This window comes from Nerophis lumbriciformis, linkage group LG05 (assembly GCF_033978685.3).
Source record: "Nerophis lumbriciformis linkage group LG05, RoL_Nlum_v2.1, whole genome shotgun sequence".
Lineage (NCBI taxonomy): Eukaryota > Metazoa > Chordata > Actinopteri > Syngnathiformes > Syngnathidae > Nerophis > Nerophis lumbriciformis.
The window spans coordinates 30,410,958-30,427,428 of record NC_084552.2 but is presented as its reverse complement, the minus strand read 5'-3'; the positions used below and the strand labels follow the sequence as shown (position 1 = coordinate 30,427,428).

Genomic DNA, 16,471 nt, shown 5'->3' with positions numbered 1-16,471 from the left:
GCTGCCGTTTGGCGCGTAAACGCAAACAACAGTCAGGACCCGTCCCCCCACCCGAAGGCGGAGGGAAGCTACCCTCTCGTCCACCGGGTTGAACTCCAACGTGCAGGCTTTGAGCCGAGGGGCAACAAGAATTGCCACCCCAGCCCGTCGCCTCTCACTGCCGGCAATGCCAGAGTGGAAGAGAGTCCAGCCCCTCTCAAGAGAAGTGGTTCCAGAGCCCTTGCTGTGCGTCGAAGTGAGTCCGACTATATCTAGCCGGAACTTCTCCACCTCACGCACTAGCTCAGGCTCCTTCCCCCCCAGCGAAGTGACGTTCCACGTCCCAAGAGCCAGCTTATGTAGCCGAGGATCGGACCGCCAAGTGCCCTGCCCTCGGCTTCCGCCCAGCTCACACTGCACCCGACCTCTATGGCCCCTGCTATGGGTGGTGAGCCCATTGGAGGGGGGACCCACGTTGCCTCTTCGGGCTGTGCCCGGCCGGGCCCCATGGGGACAGGCCCGGCCACCAGGCGCTCGCCATCGTGCCCCACCTCCGGGCCTGGCTCCAGAGGGGGGGCCCCGGTGACCCGCGTCCGGGCGAGGGAAATCTGAGTCCTTGGTTTGTGTTCTTCATTGAGGTCTTCGTTGTGGTAGAGTAAATCACAAAATGGAGGAATGTTTTTACAAGGACCAGTCCTGCCACAATTGTGGAAAAAGGGGGCATATAGCTCGTATGTGCAGGGAAGATAAAGGGGGGCCGAAGACAACAAATTTTGTTGTGGTTAAAAAGGGACAGAAAACAAAAGGAAAATTCAAAAAGAGGGCCGATCAGGTAGAGGTGGAGACTAAGCCCAGCGACCCAGAGACAACAGATTCAGATGGGGTGGGAGGCTTACATGTAGTGGATGTAGAAAAAAACGTTAAACACGATAGCACTGCGTCAGCGATTATCTGGGTTAGACCCAAAGTAGAGGGACAAACTATCGAAATGGAGTTAGACACAGGTGCGGCAGTGTCAATCATTTCAGAAAAACTGTACAAGGCTAAATTTAGCCAGTTACGCCTCCGTACCACCAACCTACTGTTGAGATCGTATACAGGCCAGGTTATGACACCCTTGGGGGTAATAAAAGTAGATGTGCGTCTCAACAAACAACGGGCACATCTCCCCCTGTATGTGGTTAAGGGTGACGCTCTCTCTCTTTTTGGACGAGAATGGTTGCGAAAAGTAAAGTTAGATTGGACAATGATTAAAACTGTTCGAGCCACACATGCCATACAGGAAGACCGCACAATGGCGACAGTACTAGACAGCCATGCCAGGGTGTTCCAAGAAGGTCTAGGTACACTAAAGGGCTTTGAGGTGGCGTTAACCCTCAAGCCGGTGCATCAACCGAAGTTCTTCCAAGCACGGTCGGTGCCATATGCACTTCGGCCGAAGGTGGAGGAGGAATTAGGGCGTTTGGAACAGGGGGGCGTACTGTCTCCAGTACAGTTTAGTGAATGGGCTACTCCAATTGTACCCATTGTAAAAAAAAATGGGAAAGTACGTATATGCGGAGATTTTAAAGTGACCTTGAATCCCGCGCTTTGTGCTGAACATTACCCCATTCCGAGGATAGAGGATCTTTTCGCATCACTGGCGGGGGGGGCAGCGTTTCAGCAAATTAGATCTGGCGAACGCATATTTATAGGTGCCGGTTCAGGAAAGCTCCCGTAAATATCTGACAATTACCACGCAGAAGGGAATGTTTTGCTATAACCGTCTTCCCTTCGGGATCACCTCTGCGCCGTCAATCTTTCAGCGAGTCATGGACCAAGTGTTGCAGGGCCTCCCCAACGTCCATTGTTTTCTGGACGACATTTTGGTGACTGGGGAGAACGATGCAGATCACCTAAAAAACTTAGATGCAGTGTTGGGCCGATTGGAAAAATTCGGTTTGCGAGTACAGAAGGAGAAATGTGAATTCTTCAAGAGTTCATTAGAATATTTGGGGCATGTCATTGATAAAATAGGGCTACATAAGTCCCCAGAGAAGCTTAAGGCCATCGCGGAGGCCCCAGCCCCTATTAATGTGAGTCAGCTCCGTTCTTTTTTGGGCCTGATAAACTATTATGGCCGGTTTGTAAAAAACATGGCAACCATTCTCAGCCCATTACATGAGCTGTTGCACACCGGAGTGGCATGGAAGTGGTCACCGGAGTGTGAGAAAGCCTTTAAGGCAGCAAAAGACCACCTGCTATCAGAACAGGTGCTAACACATTATGACCCCAGGTTGCCCCTGCGGATAGCGTGCGACGCGTCGCCGTATGGGGTGGGCGCGGTACTTTCGCACGTGATGCCCGGTGGTGAGGAGAGACCCATAGCCTTTGCCTCTAGGACACTGAGCAAGGCGGAGCAAAATTATGCTCAGATTGAAAGGGAGGCGCTGGGAATTATTTTTGGGGTACGTAAATTCCACGCCTATTTGTACGGGTGCCATTTTACACTACTCACAGATCACAGACCGCTGACAAGTATATTGAGTCCCAGTAAGGCGACGCCACCTATGGCGGCCGCGCGACTGCAGCGGTGGGCGTTAGTGTTAGCAGCACACAACTACACCATCCAATACAGGAAAGCAGCGGATCATGCACTGTTTCTCCTCCTCGGTGCTCATCGTCTTGTGTCCTGTGTCGTCATCCCGCAGCGTTCCTCCGTTTCCTGGTTTCGAGCCATGTGTCTCGTCTCCCCGAATTCCCTCTGGTTCCCTGGCTGCCTTCCTGGACCTCGACCTCTCGCCTGGACAAGGACCTTGACGCCTCGCTCCTGCCCCTGACCGCCTTAAACCTCCCTGACATCCGCATCTCGCTCAACACGCACCTTCAACAACTCCTGGTAACACTCAGTTAAACACAACATATAGTCACGCCATACATATTTTGATTTATTACACACGTCATTGTATTATATTAATACATACGCCTAGAGCTACAGGACGTCCCTACCTCTGTGCCCACTGTATCGTAACAAGACTCGCATTTTTGCAGCAGATTTTTAAAAACACTAGAACGCTATCGTTCAGACAAAGTCGCTTTTTTGCAGAAGGTCTTTAGAAACAGCAAAGTGCTCTCGTAACTAGGGATGTCCGATAATGGCTTTTTGCCGATATCCGATATTCCGATATTGTCCAACTCTTTAATTACCGATACCGATATCAACCGATACCGATAAATACAGTCGTGGAATTAACACATTGTTATGCCTAATTTGGACAACCAGGTATGGTGAAGATAAGGTCCTTTTCTTAAAAAAAATTATAAAATAAAATAAGATAAATAAATTAAAAACATTTTCTTGAATAAAAAAGAAAGTAAAACAATATAAAAACAGTTACATTGAAACTAGTAATTAATGAAAATGAGTAAAATTAACTGTTAAAGGTTAGTACTATTAGTGGACCAGCAGCACGCACAATCATGTGTGCTTACGGACTGTATCCCTTGCAGACTGTATTGATATATATTGATATATAATGTAGGAACCAGAATATTAATAACAGAAAGAAACAACCCTTTTGTGTGAATGAGTGTGAATGAGTGTAAATGGGGGAGGGAGGTTTTTTGGGTTGGTGCACTAATTGTAAGTGTATCTTGTGTTTTTTATGTTGATTTAATAAAAAAAAAAAAATTATAAAAAAAAAAAAACGATACCGATAATAAAAAAAACGATACCGATAATTTCCGATATTACATTTTAAAGCATTTATCGGCCGATAATATCGGCAGGCCGATATTATCGGACATCTCTACTCGTAACCCTGACAAAATAAATACACCAAAATCAAATGTCTACTGCAGAGGACGCTGGTTCTATGGAATACACAAAATGTGGCCCTCAAAATATTTTAGCTAAATATCCCTCGCCTAATAGATTAGTTGTAACATATTTATTGTACAAAATGGATCAAAGAGGCCCGCCCCCCCACATGTTTCTCTGTGGGGCTATTTTTTTTCTTCATGACACCCTCTGCAAGCTGCTCCCAGATTGATAAGAGAGTCCTTCACTTCAAGGCGCATGTCCTCAAAGGTTCGTCAATCACTTCATCCTCAGAGGCAGCTTCCACCATAGCAGCGAGAGAAAGAGCGTGCGTATAAGGTGTCACGTGATCGTTCATTTTGATGGAAAGAAGACTTAGATAGACGTAGTGCTCTTGTGCATCGGAGGGAAAAATAACAAAACAATGGTCGACTTGACGGACAGCTGTTGTTAATGGCGAGCCAAGTGACCATTTTAACTGTACCTGACGTGACACATCCTCTGGGATAGGGGTCGGCGACCCAAAATGTTGAAAGAGCCATATTGGACCAAAAATACAAAAAAAAAATCTGTCTGGAGCCGCAAAAAATTGAAAAGCCTTATATAAGTGTTATAATGAAGGCAAATTATTTAAATGTTTATATTAGCTATATTAGCCTACTATCAAAGGCTGACGCAAAACTTCGTTGACAGAAATGTTGTATTTTTATTTTTATTCTACACATTTTTTCCACATTGGAAATCATTTTCTTCTCACAGGATGAGATAACTTCTGGAAATTACTGGCTTTTAATGGCCAAAGGTATAGATGTGTGTGTCCAAGTTCAAGGAAACGGCCGACTGTCTTCTTCTAATGGATTTATTACAATCTTTGCAACCTGGGTAACGTTTGCTGTGGTCTGGAACAACATGGCATACAAACAACTGTCAGACATGCAGCCAATATTGCATTCAGCTAATGTGTCATGAGACATGCAAATATGAATTAAATACACAGAGGACATAAGTAAAGGGAATTAAATGAGCTCAAATATACCTACAAACAAGGCATAATTATGTACATACAGCTAGCCTAAATAGCATGTTCTCATCGAATAGCTTGCAGTCATTGATTGACCAAATATGCCTGATAAGCACTCCAGCAAATCAATAAAATCAACAAAGCTCACCTTTGTGCATTCACGCACAGCATAAAAAGTTTGGTGGACAAATTGAGACAAAGCAGGAGTGGCATAAAACATGTCTTTCTGTGGCAGCATCGGAGAAAGTTGTACATGTAAACAAACTGCGATGAGTTCCCTGAAATTAGTAGGACAAAACGGCCAAATACTCTCATCAGTGAAGCATGTTTAACATAATTAGTGGGATTTCTAACAATTAGGAAAGTTTGTGTCATGTTTGTTCTCCTACAAAAAATATATTAAAATAAAAAAATAAATTTTCTTCATCTTTTTCCATTTTCCCACATCTCTGAAAGAGCTCCAGGGAGCCACTAGGGCGGCGCTAAAAGAGCTGCATGGGTTGCTGACCCCCGCTCTGGGAAGACCGCATGACCGCACCAAAAGAACAATGAACAGTTGTTGTCATGGAGTCTTGTCTATGTCAGGGCTCCTAACATACCAACCAGGTACATGACCTTTAGTACAGGATGGAGTGTTGTTTCTTCTTCATCCTTTAAGTACCGTACTGTAATTGTCACAAAATGGAACAGTGTTTTGGCTTCTTTCCACGACTTTTGCTCATGGAAACGCTAAATAGCCCACCTCTCACATTCTATCATCGCCTAATCAGACATATCAATACCACTTATGGGACTGTTTAAAAGGCCTTATCACGAGGCTCTTGTGTTGCCACGCTCGCCGAGGGCTCCCACCTGTTAGCGCTTTCAGCCTGGTGTTGTCATGGAAACCAATATGCTGGCGACTCCAACACACAGTGACCTCTTTGTTTTTTTCCATCCTGCCAGCTCACCCGCTTTTGTGTTGTTATTGTCATTGATTCCTAAATTGCATTAGGTTTCCTGTCTTGGGCCGGCGCTGCAACAAAATACTCCGGCACTTGTAGATCAACCTGGCCATCATCAAGTGCTGAGTGACACTGTTGCATCAACCTGCAGATGACTGGAATGGTTCCTGTCCGTGCATCACACAGCCATATTTATAGCTTCAGTAGTAGTCAGTAGTGTTGGGGCGCTCTCCTTTTCTCACCCCTGTCTCACACCAGCCTTCCATCTTTGTTTCATGCATCGTCACTGAGTTATGATGATTAGTATTTTAATATCACTATTGGCTAAATTTGGTGCGGAAGAAACCCTTTGAACACCTATAAGAAAAACTTCAACATATTTTCTTCCATTTTGGCTGACTATTTTGTCCCAACAGTTTATGTAGTTATACAGTACAGTAGTGTTGTCCCGATACCAATATTTTGGTACGGCACAGGAACTAAGATGATTTTGATACTTTTCGGTACTTTTCGATACTTTTCTACATAAAGAGGACCACCAAAATTGCATTATTGGCTTTATTTTAACAAAAAATCTTACTGTACATTAAACATTTTTCTTATTGCAATTGTGTCCGTAAATTAAATAGTGAACATACAAGACAACTTGTCTTTTAGTAGAAAGAAAAACAAACAAAGGCTCCTAATTTAGTCTGCTGACGTATGCAGTAACATATTGTGTCATTTTCCATTCTATTATTTTGTCAAAATTATTAAGGACAAGTGGTAGAAAATGGATTATTAATGCACTTGTAGCCCGATTGTAGCTGAGATAGGCTCCAGCGCCCCCCGCGACCCCAAAGGGAATAAGCGGTAGAAAATGGATGGATGGATGGATGGATGTACTTGTTCATTTACTGTTAATATCTGCTTACTTTCTCTTTTAACATGTTCTATCTACACTTCTGTTAAAATGTAATAATCACTTATTCTTCTGCTGTTTGATACTTTACATTAGTTTTAGATGATTCCACAAATTTGTGTATCAATCCGATACCAAGTCGTTACAGGATCACACATTGGTCATATTCAAAGTCCTCATGTGTCCAGGGACATATTTCCTGAGTTTATAAACATAATATAAATTTTTTTTTAAAAAAGAAGATGTGATGCCAAAAAATATCGACGTAATCATAATAGTATTGACTAGATACGCTCCTGTACTTGGTATCATTACAGTGGATGTTAGGTGTAGATCCACCAATAGCGTTTGTTTACATTTTGACGCCGGTGAGCTACGGTGTGTAGTGAAACAAGTTTAGCTATTCCTCGTACTGCAGGGATGATACTTGTAAGAAACAAACTTTATTTGTCGCCATGGAGGCGAGGATTAGTGATTTAGAAGTAGCTAAAACACTGCCGACAGCCGCTGGACTTTAGCCGCTAGCTAACTAGCCATGTCTTAAATAAACATTGATTGATTGATTGATTGATGTCTTAAAGCACCTCTTCCTGAGAGCGTTTCAGTGTTATAGCTTCACCTTTATCGTTAGTTTTTAAGCCAAAATGCGTCCGTTCTCCCTTTTCTGTCTACACACTGTGTCTGCTTGTAAGTACTCTGTGATTGTGCGCTGCCGAACATGCTCGTCTACTCATAAACCAGCAATGTCACAACGTGACGACGACTGGGGAACGGGGGAGGACCGAATATGTTTCATTAGTATCGCGGTATTATACTAATACCGGTATACCGTACAACCCTACAGTACAATGATACCTAAACTTAAGAGTACCCCTGACTTAAAGGTATCATATTCATATTAGGATTTTTTTTTCTACATTTACAACACCTCCTTGTGGGCTACATAACATGTAATGCTGGTTCTTTGGCCAAAAAGTCATTACATTAAATGGTTATCTACTTTCACATTGCCTCCTCGGTCTTCTGCATCGTGGGAACACACCAGTATCGCCGTCATCCAACCCAACCGTCACAGTTGTTCATTATTCCCTCAAAGTAGTAGATTTTTGCAGTGTAATGTTGTCTCCTATTAAGTTCATTTTAGTGTGGTGCAAGTTGTTGCTTTCATTGGTAAAATATATTTCCTGCATTGAACTTGCTTCTGATACTACGTCTTGTTGACAAAAGTAGCATGCCACGTTAAATCAAACGTCTCGGTAACGGCGTTATACATAAAAGCAATAATTAGATTAGTAAACTATTAGTAAACATTATGCCGTTATTCGGAACACTGATTGCTTGTCTGCACCATACTGAAGCAGAGTGAGTCTAATGCCAGCCAACGGTGTTAAAATAATAGCTAAACAGTGGACATTTATCCATGACAATAAGGAGAAGCTGCTGATGTGTGTGTGACAGGATGCAGCTTGAAGAAGATACCGAAAAAGTCCACTCTCCAAGGTAAATGCCTTACATTATGATTACATTACTGCATAAAACTACTGTAGTTTGTACTCCATTTGATTGTATTGCTTTTCATACAATAATTATTATCTAGAAGTTTGTTTTTCATTTAAAAGTGCATGTGACATTTTAAAATAGTAGTGTTTAGGGGGGTTTGATGTCACTTTATGTCAATGGCATTCATTGATTAGAGATACAAGTGTTTTGAGTTAAGAGCTCCATCCTAATTACCGTATTTTCCGGGCCACAGGGCGCACCGGATTATAAGGTGCACTGCCGATGAATGGTCTATTTTTTATCTGTTTTCATATATAAGGCGCACCGGATTGTAGGGCGCATTTAAGGAGTTGTATCATTATTATTTTTTTCTAAATTGCAAACACTTCCTTGTGGTCTCCATAACATGTAATGGTGGTTCTTTGGTCAAAATGTTGCATGGATGATGTTTTACAGCACAATTTTTCAGGATTTTTGCAGATCCTAAATACAGATCAGCAGGTACCAGAAGGTAAGAAAAATTGCTTTTGCATAATATTGTGAAACAAAATGGCAGATAATGTTTTTCCTTATACACACACACCATACTAATACTCGTATGTTGAAGCACAGTACAATCCTTCAAGCGGTGCCGCTTCCGAGCTTACCAAAGTCGTACTAAAACATTTTGAACGATTTTTGAGCACCGTGTGTAATGTTCTATATTTTCAATGGAACATATCAAATGCTGGTGTTGTTTACTTCAGTCATTTTGCCATCATATTGCAATTTACACTAGAGATGTCCGATAATATCGGCCTGTGTTAAAATGTAATATCGGAAATTTTCAGTATCGTTTTTTTTATTATCGGTATCGTTTTTTTTTGTTTGTTTGTTTGTTTTTATTAAATCAACATAAAAAACACAAGATACACTTACAATTAGTGCATCAACCCCAAAAAACTTCCTCCCCCATTTACACTCATTAACACAAAAGGGTTGTTTCTTTCTGTTATTAATATTCTGGTTCCTACATTATATATCAATATATATCAATACAGTCTGCAAGGGATACAGTCCGTAAGCACATATGATTGTGCGTGCTGCTGGTCCACTAATAGTACTAACCTTTAACAGTTAATTTTACTAATTTTCATTAATTACTAGTTTCAATGTAACTGTTTTTATATTGTTTTACTTTCTTTTTTATTCAATAAAATGTTTTAAATGTATGTATCTTAATTTATTTTTTATTTTTTTAAAAGGACCTTATCTTCACCCTACCTGGTTGTCCAAATTAAGCATAATAATGTGTTAATTCCACGACTGTATGTATCGGTTGATATCGTAATCGTTTGATATCGGTATTGGTAATTATGGAGTTGGACAATATCAGAATATCGGACATCAGCAAAAAGCCATTATCGGACATCCCTAGTTTACACGTATCTATTATGTTCGACTGCCATCTACTGGTCACACGTATCATTACACCATGTACCAAATCAAATAGCTTCGAGGTCGGTAAGCTTAACCAAACGTATCCCTTACATAAGCACCGGGTTATAAGGCGCACTGTAGGGTTTTGAGGAAAACATTTTAAGTGCACCTTATAGTCTGGAAAATACGGAAAGCTCATAAATTGCAGCTTTACTGCAAAAAATATAAAATAATAAGACATCGGGCCGTTTAACCAATCCTTCTCAAATTTTACACACATTCGCTTGCCATACCCTTCAAGGTGTGTACCAAATGTGATTAGGCTGAAGACCCTGAAGTTACAGTGGGTGTTTTTGACCGGCGTGCTATGTGAGAAATTTTGAGTCAGTCTGACTTATGGGGGTCAAAGTTGAGGTTTTACTAACAACGCCACCATGTGGTGCATTTTGTCAGGAAAACAAAGACACATTTTTGACACATTTTCACTGTTCGTGTCAAGCGATTGAGGACTTTTCCACATCTAATCAGCACTTACACTATTAAAAGTGATTTTAGATCTATGTCAATATACTTTGCCAATGCCCAAATTAGCGTCTTGTAACCATTCAGCATTAGATTGCTAATAAAGTGATATACTTGTCTCTATTCCACACTCTTCCCACAGCTGTAAAGTATCTCTCCATCTGCACCCCCTCGCCCGCCCATCCTCTCCTGTCCCAAGCCTCATTAGCGTTAACTGCGATTAGCTCGTCTCTCTCATCAAAAGGGGAAATCTACCAACTCCTCTTAATAATTGATGCCCTTAAACAGCTTAGCGCTTAAAAGAGCCCACCGGCTTAGCCGCACTCGTCTGCCGCGTTTCCTCTTGGCGACCTTTGCCCTGCCTGGGTGCTGCAGGCTGATCTGTGCATCATCACTAGGTGGCAGCCTCGCAGCACATAGATTGACAGGGGCCACACACAAAAGTCAACCTATTCAAGTCAGCGTCCTCACATCTATCTCTTTGACGCTAATTAAAGGATCGATGAGGGGCTGTCGATGCCAAATCAACTGTAATAATGTTTCCTGTGATCCATTAATGAGCCTTCACGACCTTTTAAAATGTACACGTGCCCTGATAAGTCTGTAAACGGCACACACTGTCAATGAAAAGGTCTTTCCAAAACGATTAGGCCAATCAATGCGTATCCCCTTTGAAATATTACGTTTAAGTCTCACTTTGCATTTTGTCACACATTTCCCATCTATACCCAAATAAGGTAACCAAAAAAAGGGTAAGCTGCAGTCGTCAATACAACCGCAATAATAAACATTTAGGTTAATTAAAGGTGCGGTTTGCAACTTCCTTACAGTAACATTTTTCAAGGCAAAAAATCTCATGTTACCATTAGTGATTTAACACAACACATTTGTTTGACAATTGTCTATATTTTTCACATTGACAAAGTTTAGACTTAGACAAACTTTATTGAGCCACAAGGGAAATTGTTCCACACAGTAGCTCAGTTTCAAAGGCTGGAAAGGGTAAGGATGGAAAGGATAATGCAGGTATAAAGTAGACTAAATATTTACCATAGTAGCAAAATAAAATATAACATATATGTAATATTTACATATTATATATACAGTATATAAATATATACTGATATATTATATTATTATATTATATTATATTTTTAAAAGTTGTATACAATATATAACAAATCGCAATTACCATACAATATTACAGTATATGTAACAGCTGCAGCAAAAAAAAAAAAAAAAAGGGCAGTATAAAATAGAGAATAGATCCAGCAGAAAATATACATTATAAACCAAGAGAGGTAGCTAACAGAAGTAGTCAGGTGATAGACAAATATCATCTATTGCTGTATGGCGAGTGATTACACAGCTGGATGGAGTGCGGAATGAAGGAGTTCTTGAATCGAACACTGTGGGAATGAAGCTGAAGGAGCCTGTCCCTCAATTGTCTGGTGGAGTGGGTGAGGAGGATTGTTCATGATGGCGAGCAGTTTGTCCAGTGTCCTCCTGTCCATCACTGACACAAACTCCTCCAACTGCGTGCCAATAGTTTGGCCGGCTTTTCCGGATCAGTTCGTCAATCCAGTTTAAGTCCCTTTTGCTGGTGCTGCTCCCCCGATAAACCACTGCAAAGTACAGGGCACTGGCCACCAACATCCATCCATCCATCCATCCATCTTCTTCCGCTTATCCGAGGTCGGGTCGCGGGGGCAGCAGCCTAAGCAGGGAAGCCCAGACTTCCCTCTCCGCAGCCGCTTCGTCCAGCTCCTCCTGGGGGATCCCGAGGCGTTCCCAGGCCAGCCAGGAGAGATAGTCTTCCCAACGTGTCCTGGGTCTTCCCCGTGGCCTCCTACCGGTCGGACGTGCCCTAAACACCTCCCTAGGGAGGTGTTCGGGTGGCATCCTGACCAGATGCCCGAACCACCTCATCTGGCTCCTCTCAATGTGGAGTAGCAGCGGTTTTACTTTGAGCTCCTCCCGGATGACAGAGCTTCTCACCCTATCTCTAAGGGAGAGACCCGCCACCCTTTCGGTCATGACCCAAAGCTCATGACCATAGGTGAGGATGGGAACGTAGATCGACCGGTAAATCGAGAGCTTTGCCTTCCGGCTCAGCTCCTTCTTCACCACAACGGATCGATACAGTGTCCGCATTACTGAAGACGCCGCACCGATCCGCCTGTCGATCTCACGATCCACTCTTCCTTCACTCGTGAACAAGACTCCGAGGTACTTGAACTCCTCCACTTGGGGAAGGGTCTCCTCCTCCGCTTGTACCTGTGATCTTGTCCTTTCGGTCATGACCCGAAGCTCATGACCATAGGTGAGGATGGGAACGTAGATCGACCGGTAAATCGAGAGCTTTGCCTTCCGGCTCAGCTCCTTCTTCACCACAACGAATCGATACAGCGTCCGCATGTCTCGACAACATGCGCACATTCTAAAACAGTCCAAGAGAAGCAACCAACAATTTGCAGTTGTTGCTATGATAAAATTTACATTCAATGACAGCTAACGCTAGCTATCCAAATTACTATTATTCGTTAACAACACCTATTGCTAATGCGCGTGCATGTGTTACGAACGTGCTGTAATTATGTCATTACGTACGACAAGCCGTAAGAGAGCTGGATATAATGTGTAAAATATATTGAAAAATAGGCGCCCTCTAGGCATCTGTGTAAATGTTGCAAAGAAAGCCCTATATAGAAGTACTTCATTGAGGGAGTAAATAAAAAGTCATTAAAACAAATTGCTATAAAATGGCATACTATGAATACCATTAACACAAAAAGTGAACAAACTGTTCTGTAATTTTCGCAAAAGAAAGGATAGGGTTAAATGAGCTTCTTCCTACTCCTTTTCGCACACGTTGATGACCTAAATGTCAACAGTGATGTACGTCAATGTACAGTTCAGTTCAGTTTCAGTTTATTTCGAACATGCATGCGATACAATGTAATTCATCACATATTTCCGGTTGTTTCATTACAGCACGTCCGAAAAGGAGTAGGAAGAAGCTGAGCTTATTTAATCCTACCCCTTTTCATACCATAGCAATTTTATCCTATTTCCCTGTTCTCTGTAACAGAACAGTGAACAAATAATGAATAAATAGTGTAAAGTTAAGTTAAAGTTAAAGTACCAATGATTGTCACACACACACTAGGTGTGGCGAAATTATTCTCTGCATTTGACCCATCACCCTTGATTACCCCCTGGGAGGTGAGGGGAGCAGTGGGCAGCAGCGGTGGCCGCGCCCGGGAATCATTTTTGGTGATTTAACCCCCAATTCCAACCCTTGATGCTGAGTGCCAAGCAGGGAGGTAATGGGTCCCATTTTTATAGTCTTTGGTATGACTCGGCCGGGGTTTGAACCCACAACCTACCGATCTCAGGGCGGACACTCTAACCACTAGGCCACTGAGTCGGTTTGCATGTTCCAAATAAACTCCATGATGACTACAAAGGGCTCCCATAATAAATGTAAAGCTTTAAATCTAACAAGGATAAAAAAGTTTGGGGATTGATCAATGCAATTTGTGAGTAAATATTTTCAAGAATATAAATATAACAATGGTAATTGCAGGCAATTGTTTCCTGTGCTATGCTAACGAGGTTTCCCATGGTGTTATTTACCTCAGCCTGTTTATTGCTTTTAATAATGAAATAGAATGTAAATAGAATTCGAGAACCCCAAATTTAGCAATACTGACTAAAGTCTAATCGTTACAAAGAGGGAAAACAGCAGCAGCAGACTTTTCCTGTAATGATGTGTTAGTGGCACATTAAGCAGACTGATAAATGAATAAATAGAATTGCGAGTGCATAATTGCTTGTGACAGATTAGCGCGCGGCGTGCAGCAGTACGCTCGCATTTGCGTGGCGATAATGACGACGCTGTGATTTCCCTTCCAGCACGACGCAATAACACTGCGCTGTTAATTATCTCGCCGCTATCCATCTCTCTTTTTTTTTTTTGCAGCCATGCGTATACCCCTCTCGCCGCATTTGACAGTGTGGAAGCAAGACTGCAGATCGTGCCTCGCAGATGTTACCTCCTCCTGGGCTACATCCCTCCACAGCATCCAGCTCTTGTGTGGTTGTCAAGGGCAACTGGAGGATGGCGTTGTAGAATGCAGTCGAGTATCGCTGTCACCTGAGCGGCAGGTGATTATGGGTAGGTGCGTCTGTATGCAGGTGTTTGCTATACCCTTCAGAATGTAGGAAGTGACACTTTGTATGCATATTCATTGGTGCATCTATGGTATTAACTCTCTTGCTTACAGTATGTTCAGGTCATTGTGTGCAGAACTATACAAACCCCCTTTGTTAGTCTAAAACATTGTTTCTTAACCATAGAGCATCCCCTAGAACAGTGGTCCCCAACCACCGGTCCAGGGACCTGCTACTGGCCTGCACAGAGAAATTAAATAATTTATAACTGACCACATTTTCTCCTACTTAACTTTGGCCAGTCCCACCACACCAATAAGCTTGTTCATAGATGTATTAAAATACTCCTGATAGGTAGTTGCCATTTTCTATATTTGTTATACTTTTGTTACATGAGACAACGCACATGAATCAACGCACCTGACACTGATGAGGACGCCGCACACTATTTGGACCAGTGCGTCCTGCGTTCCAGTGCCAGAACGTAGCTACATGTATTCTACAGTAAGCCCACACGTCTCTAGCTCTCCTTCCATGTTCCCCCTCCTCTGTGCTCATTGTGTCGTGTCCTGTTTCGTCGTCCCGCAGCTTCTCTCTGTTCACTGGATTCGAGCTGTGCGTCTCGTCTCCCCGGTCTCCCCCTGGAGTTCTTGCTGCCTCCCCGGACCTCGACCTCTCGCCTGTCCACGGACCGTGACGCCTCTCTCCTGCCCTCGACCTCTCGCCTGCCCACGGACTTCCGAGCCTGCCTCGCCCTCTCTGGACTTCCGCATTCTTCGCAATACGCACCTTCAACACTTGCCGGTAACACACTCCAGTTAAACACATCAAATAGTCGCACACCACGTATTCTGGTTAATTACACACTCTCGTGCTAATAAACACGCCTACCGCTAATCGACGTCCCTGTCTCAGTGCCGTGTTCTTCTCCACTGTACTATAACACTAGGTTCCATCTGCAGGCCGCGGCACATTGAAGACCTAAGATCAGGGCACATCAGGAACAAAGTGACCTGAGTAGTTAAAGTGCATAAGTCAGAAGAAATTGTTGCATATAATAATTGTGCTGAAGGAAGAAAATACACATCTCCTTTGGCCTAGTAAGTTAAAGTGCTGCTATTATTGTCATGGCGCATGCGCAATTCCGCATTCCATCTGCCGCAAGCTCCGCTGGGAGCACCCCGGGACACGCCCCTGCACGGCTGCAGGCAATCAACAATCAGCACGCCTGGATCTGATGAGGGCAGGCGACATAAAGACCAGCAGACCCGAAGATCCAGTGCCGTAACGTAATTCACTCCTCGTAGTAAGCATCCCGTCTCTGGCTTCCCTCCTCGTACCTGCTCTCTGAGCTTTCCCTCTGCCCGTGTCTTATATCTCGTCTGTGCTCCCCGCAGTTTTCCCTCCGTATCCAGTGATCGAGCTGTGCGCCTCGTTCCCTTGGACTTCCCTCCGGACTTTGGACTGCTTCCCTCGATCCTCGACCCCAGCTCGGACACGGACCTCGACGCCTCTCTTCAGACCTCGACCTCTCGCTTCCTCGCGTATTTCCTTCTTGCCTTTCCCCTCTGGATTTGTGGACAATTCATCCAACACGCACGAACAACACCCTCTGGTAACATTTACATTGTTAATTCTTCGTCTTACACCACACACTCGTAGTAGCATACACACTCCAATACATAATTAAGTTCAATAAACCTGTTGAACTTATCCCTGTCGCTGTGTCGTCTCCTTCCCCCGCCGTACGTAACAATTATTGCCCATAGTCCTATATAAGATTCCGCTGTGCTTTTAGTTAAACAACATTTTCGGTGTACTGTATGTTTTTTTTCCCTTGACATATTTCGACTGTTATTTGCAGTCTTCTTCAGAAGGGTCACCAGACCACTGTGGTGTGCTGCCTATCAGCTGTTCTTATAGGCGTGGCCATGCAAAGACACAACAAACCTTTTTTGAGCGAAATAATTTTTCTGTATTTGGCCTAGTTTAATTAGCAAAAATAATGTTTATTTTTTTAATGATTGCCATTCCAGTGTCAGACCTGAATTGCAATATGGTGGTTTCCTAATTTAGACAACCAATCTTGGTTTAGGATTGTGCGATACACGATAGAAACTACATACATTTGGCTTATGATAAAGAGTCAAATTAAATCGCTCCATTGCAATGATGCACAATGACCCATAGCAGCTGTGCCGCGTAAAACT

At 43.1% G+C, this 16,471-nt stretch overlaps 1 long non-coding RNA gene across 1 annotated transcript; it reads left to right on the top strand.

The window, feature by feature from the left end:
* Positions 1-14,141: 14,141 nt before the first annotated feature.
* LOC140678802 (uncharacterized) lies at positions 14,142-15,146 on the top strand. The gene is made up of 3 exons (XR_012050414.1): positions 14,142-14,265; positions 14,659-14,765; positions 14,850-15,146. It is a non-coding gene; the product is annotated as an uncharacterized lncRNA (long non-coding RNA).
* Positions 15,147-16,471: the final 1,325 nt, after the last annotated feature.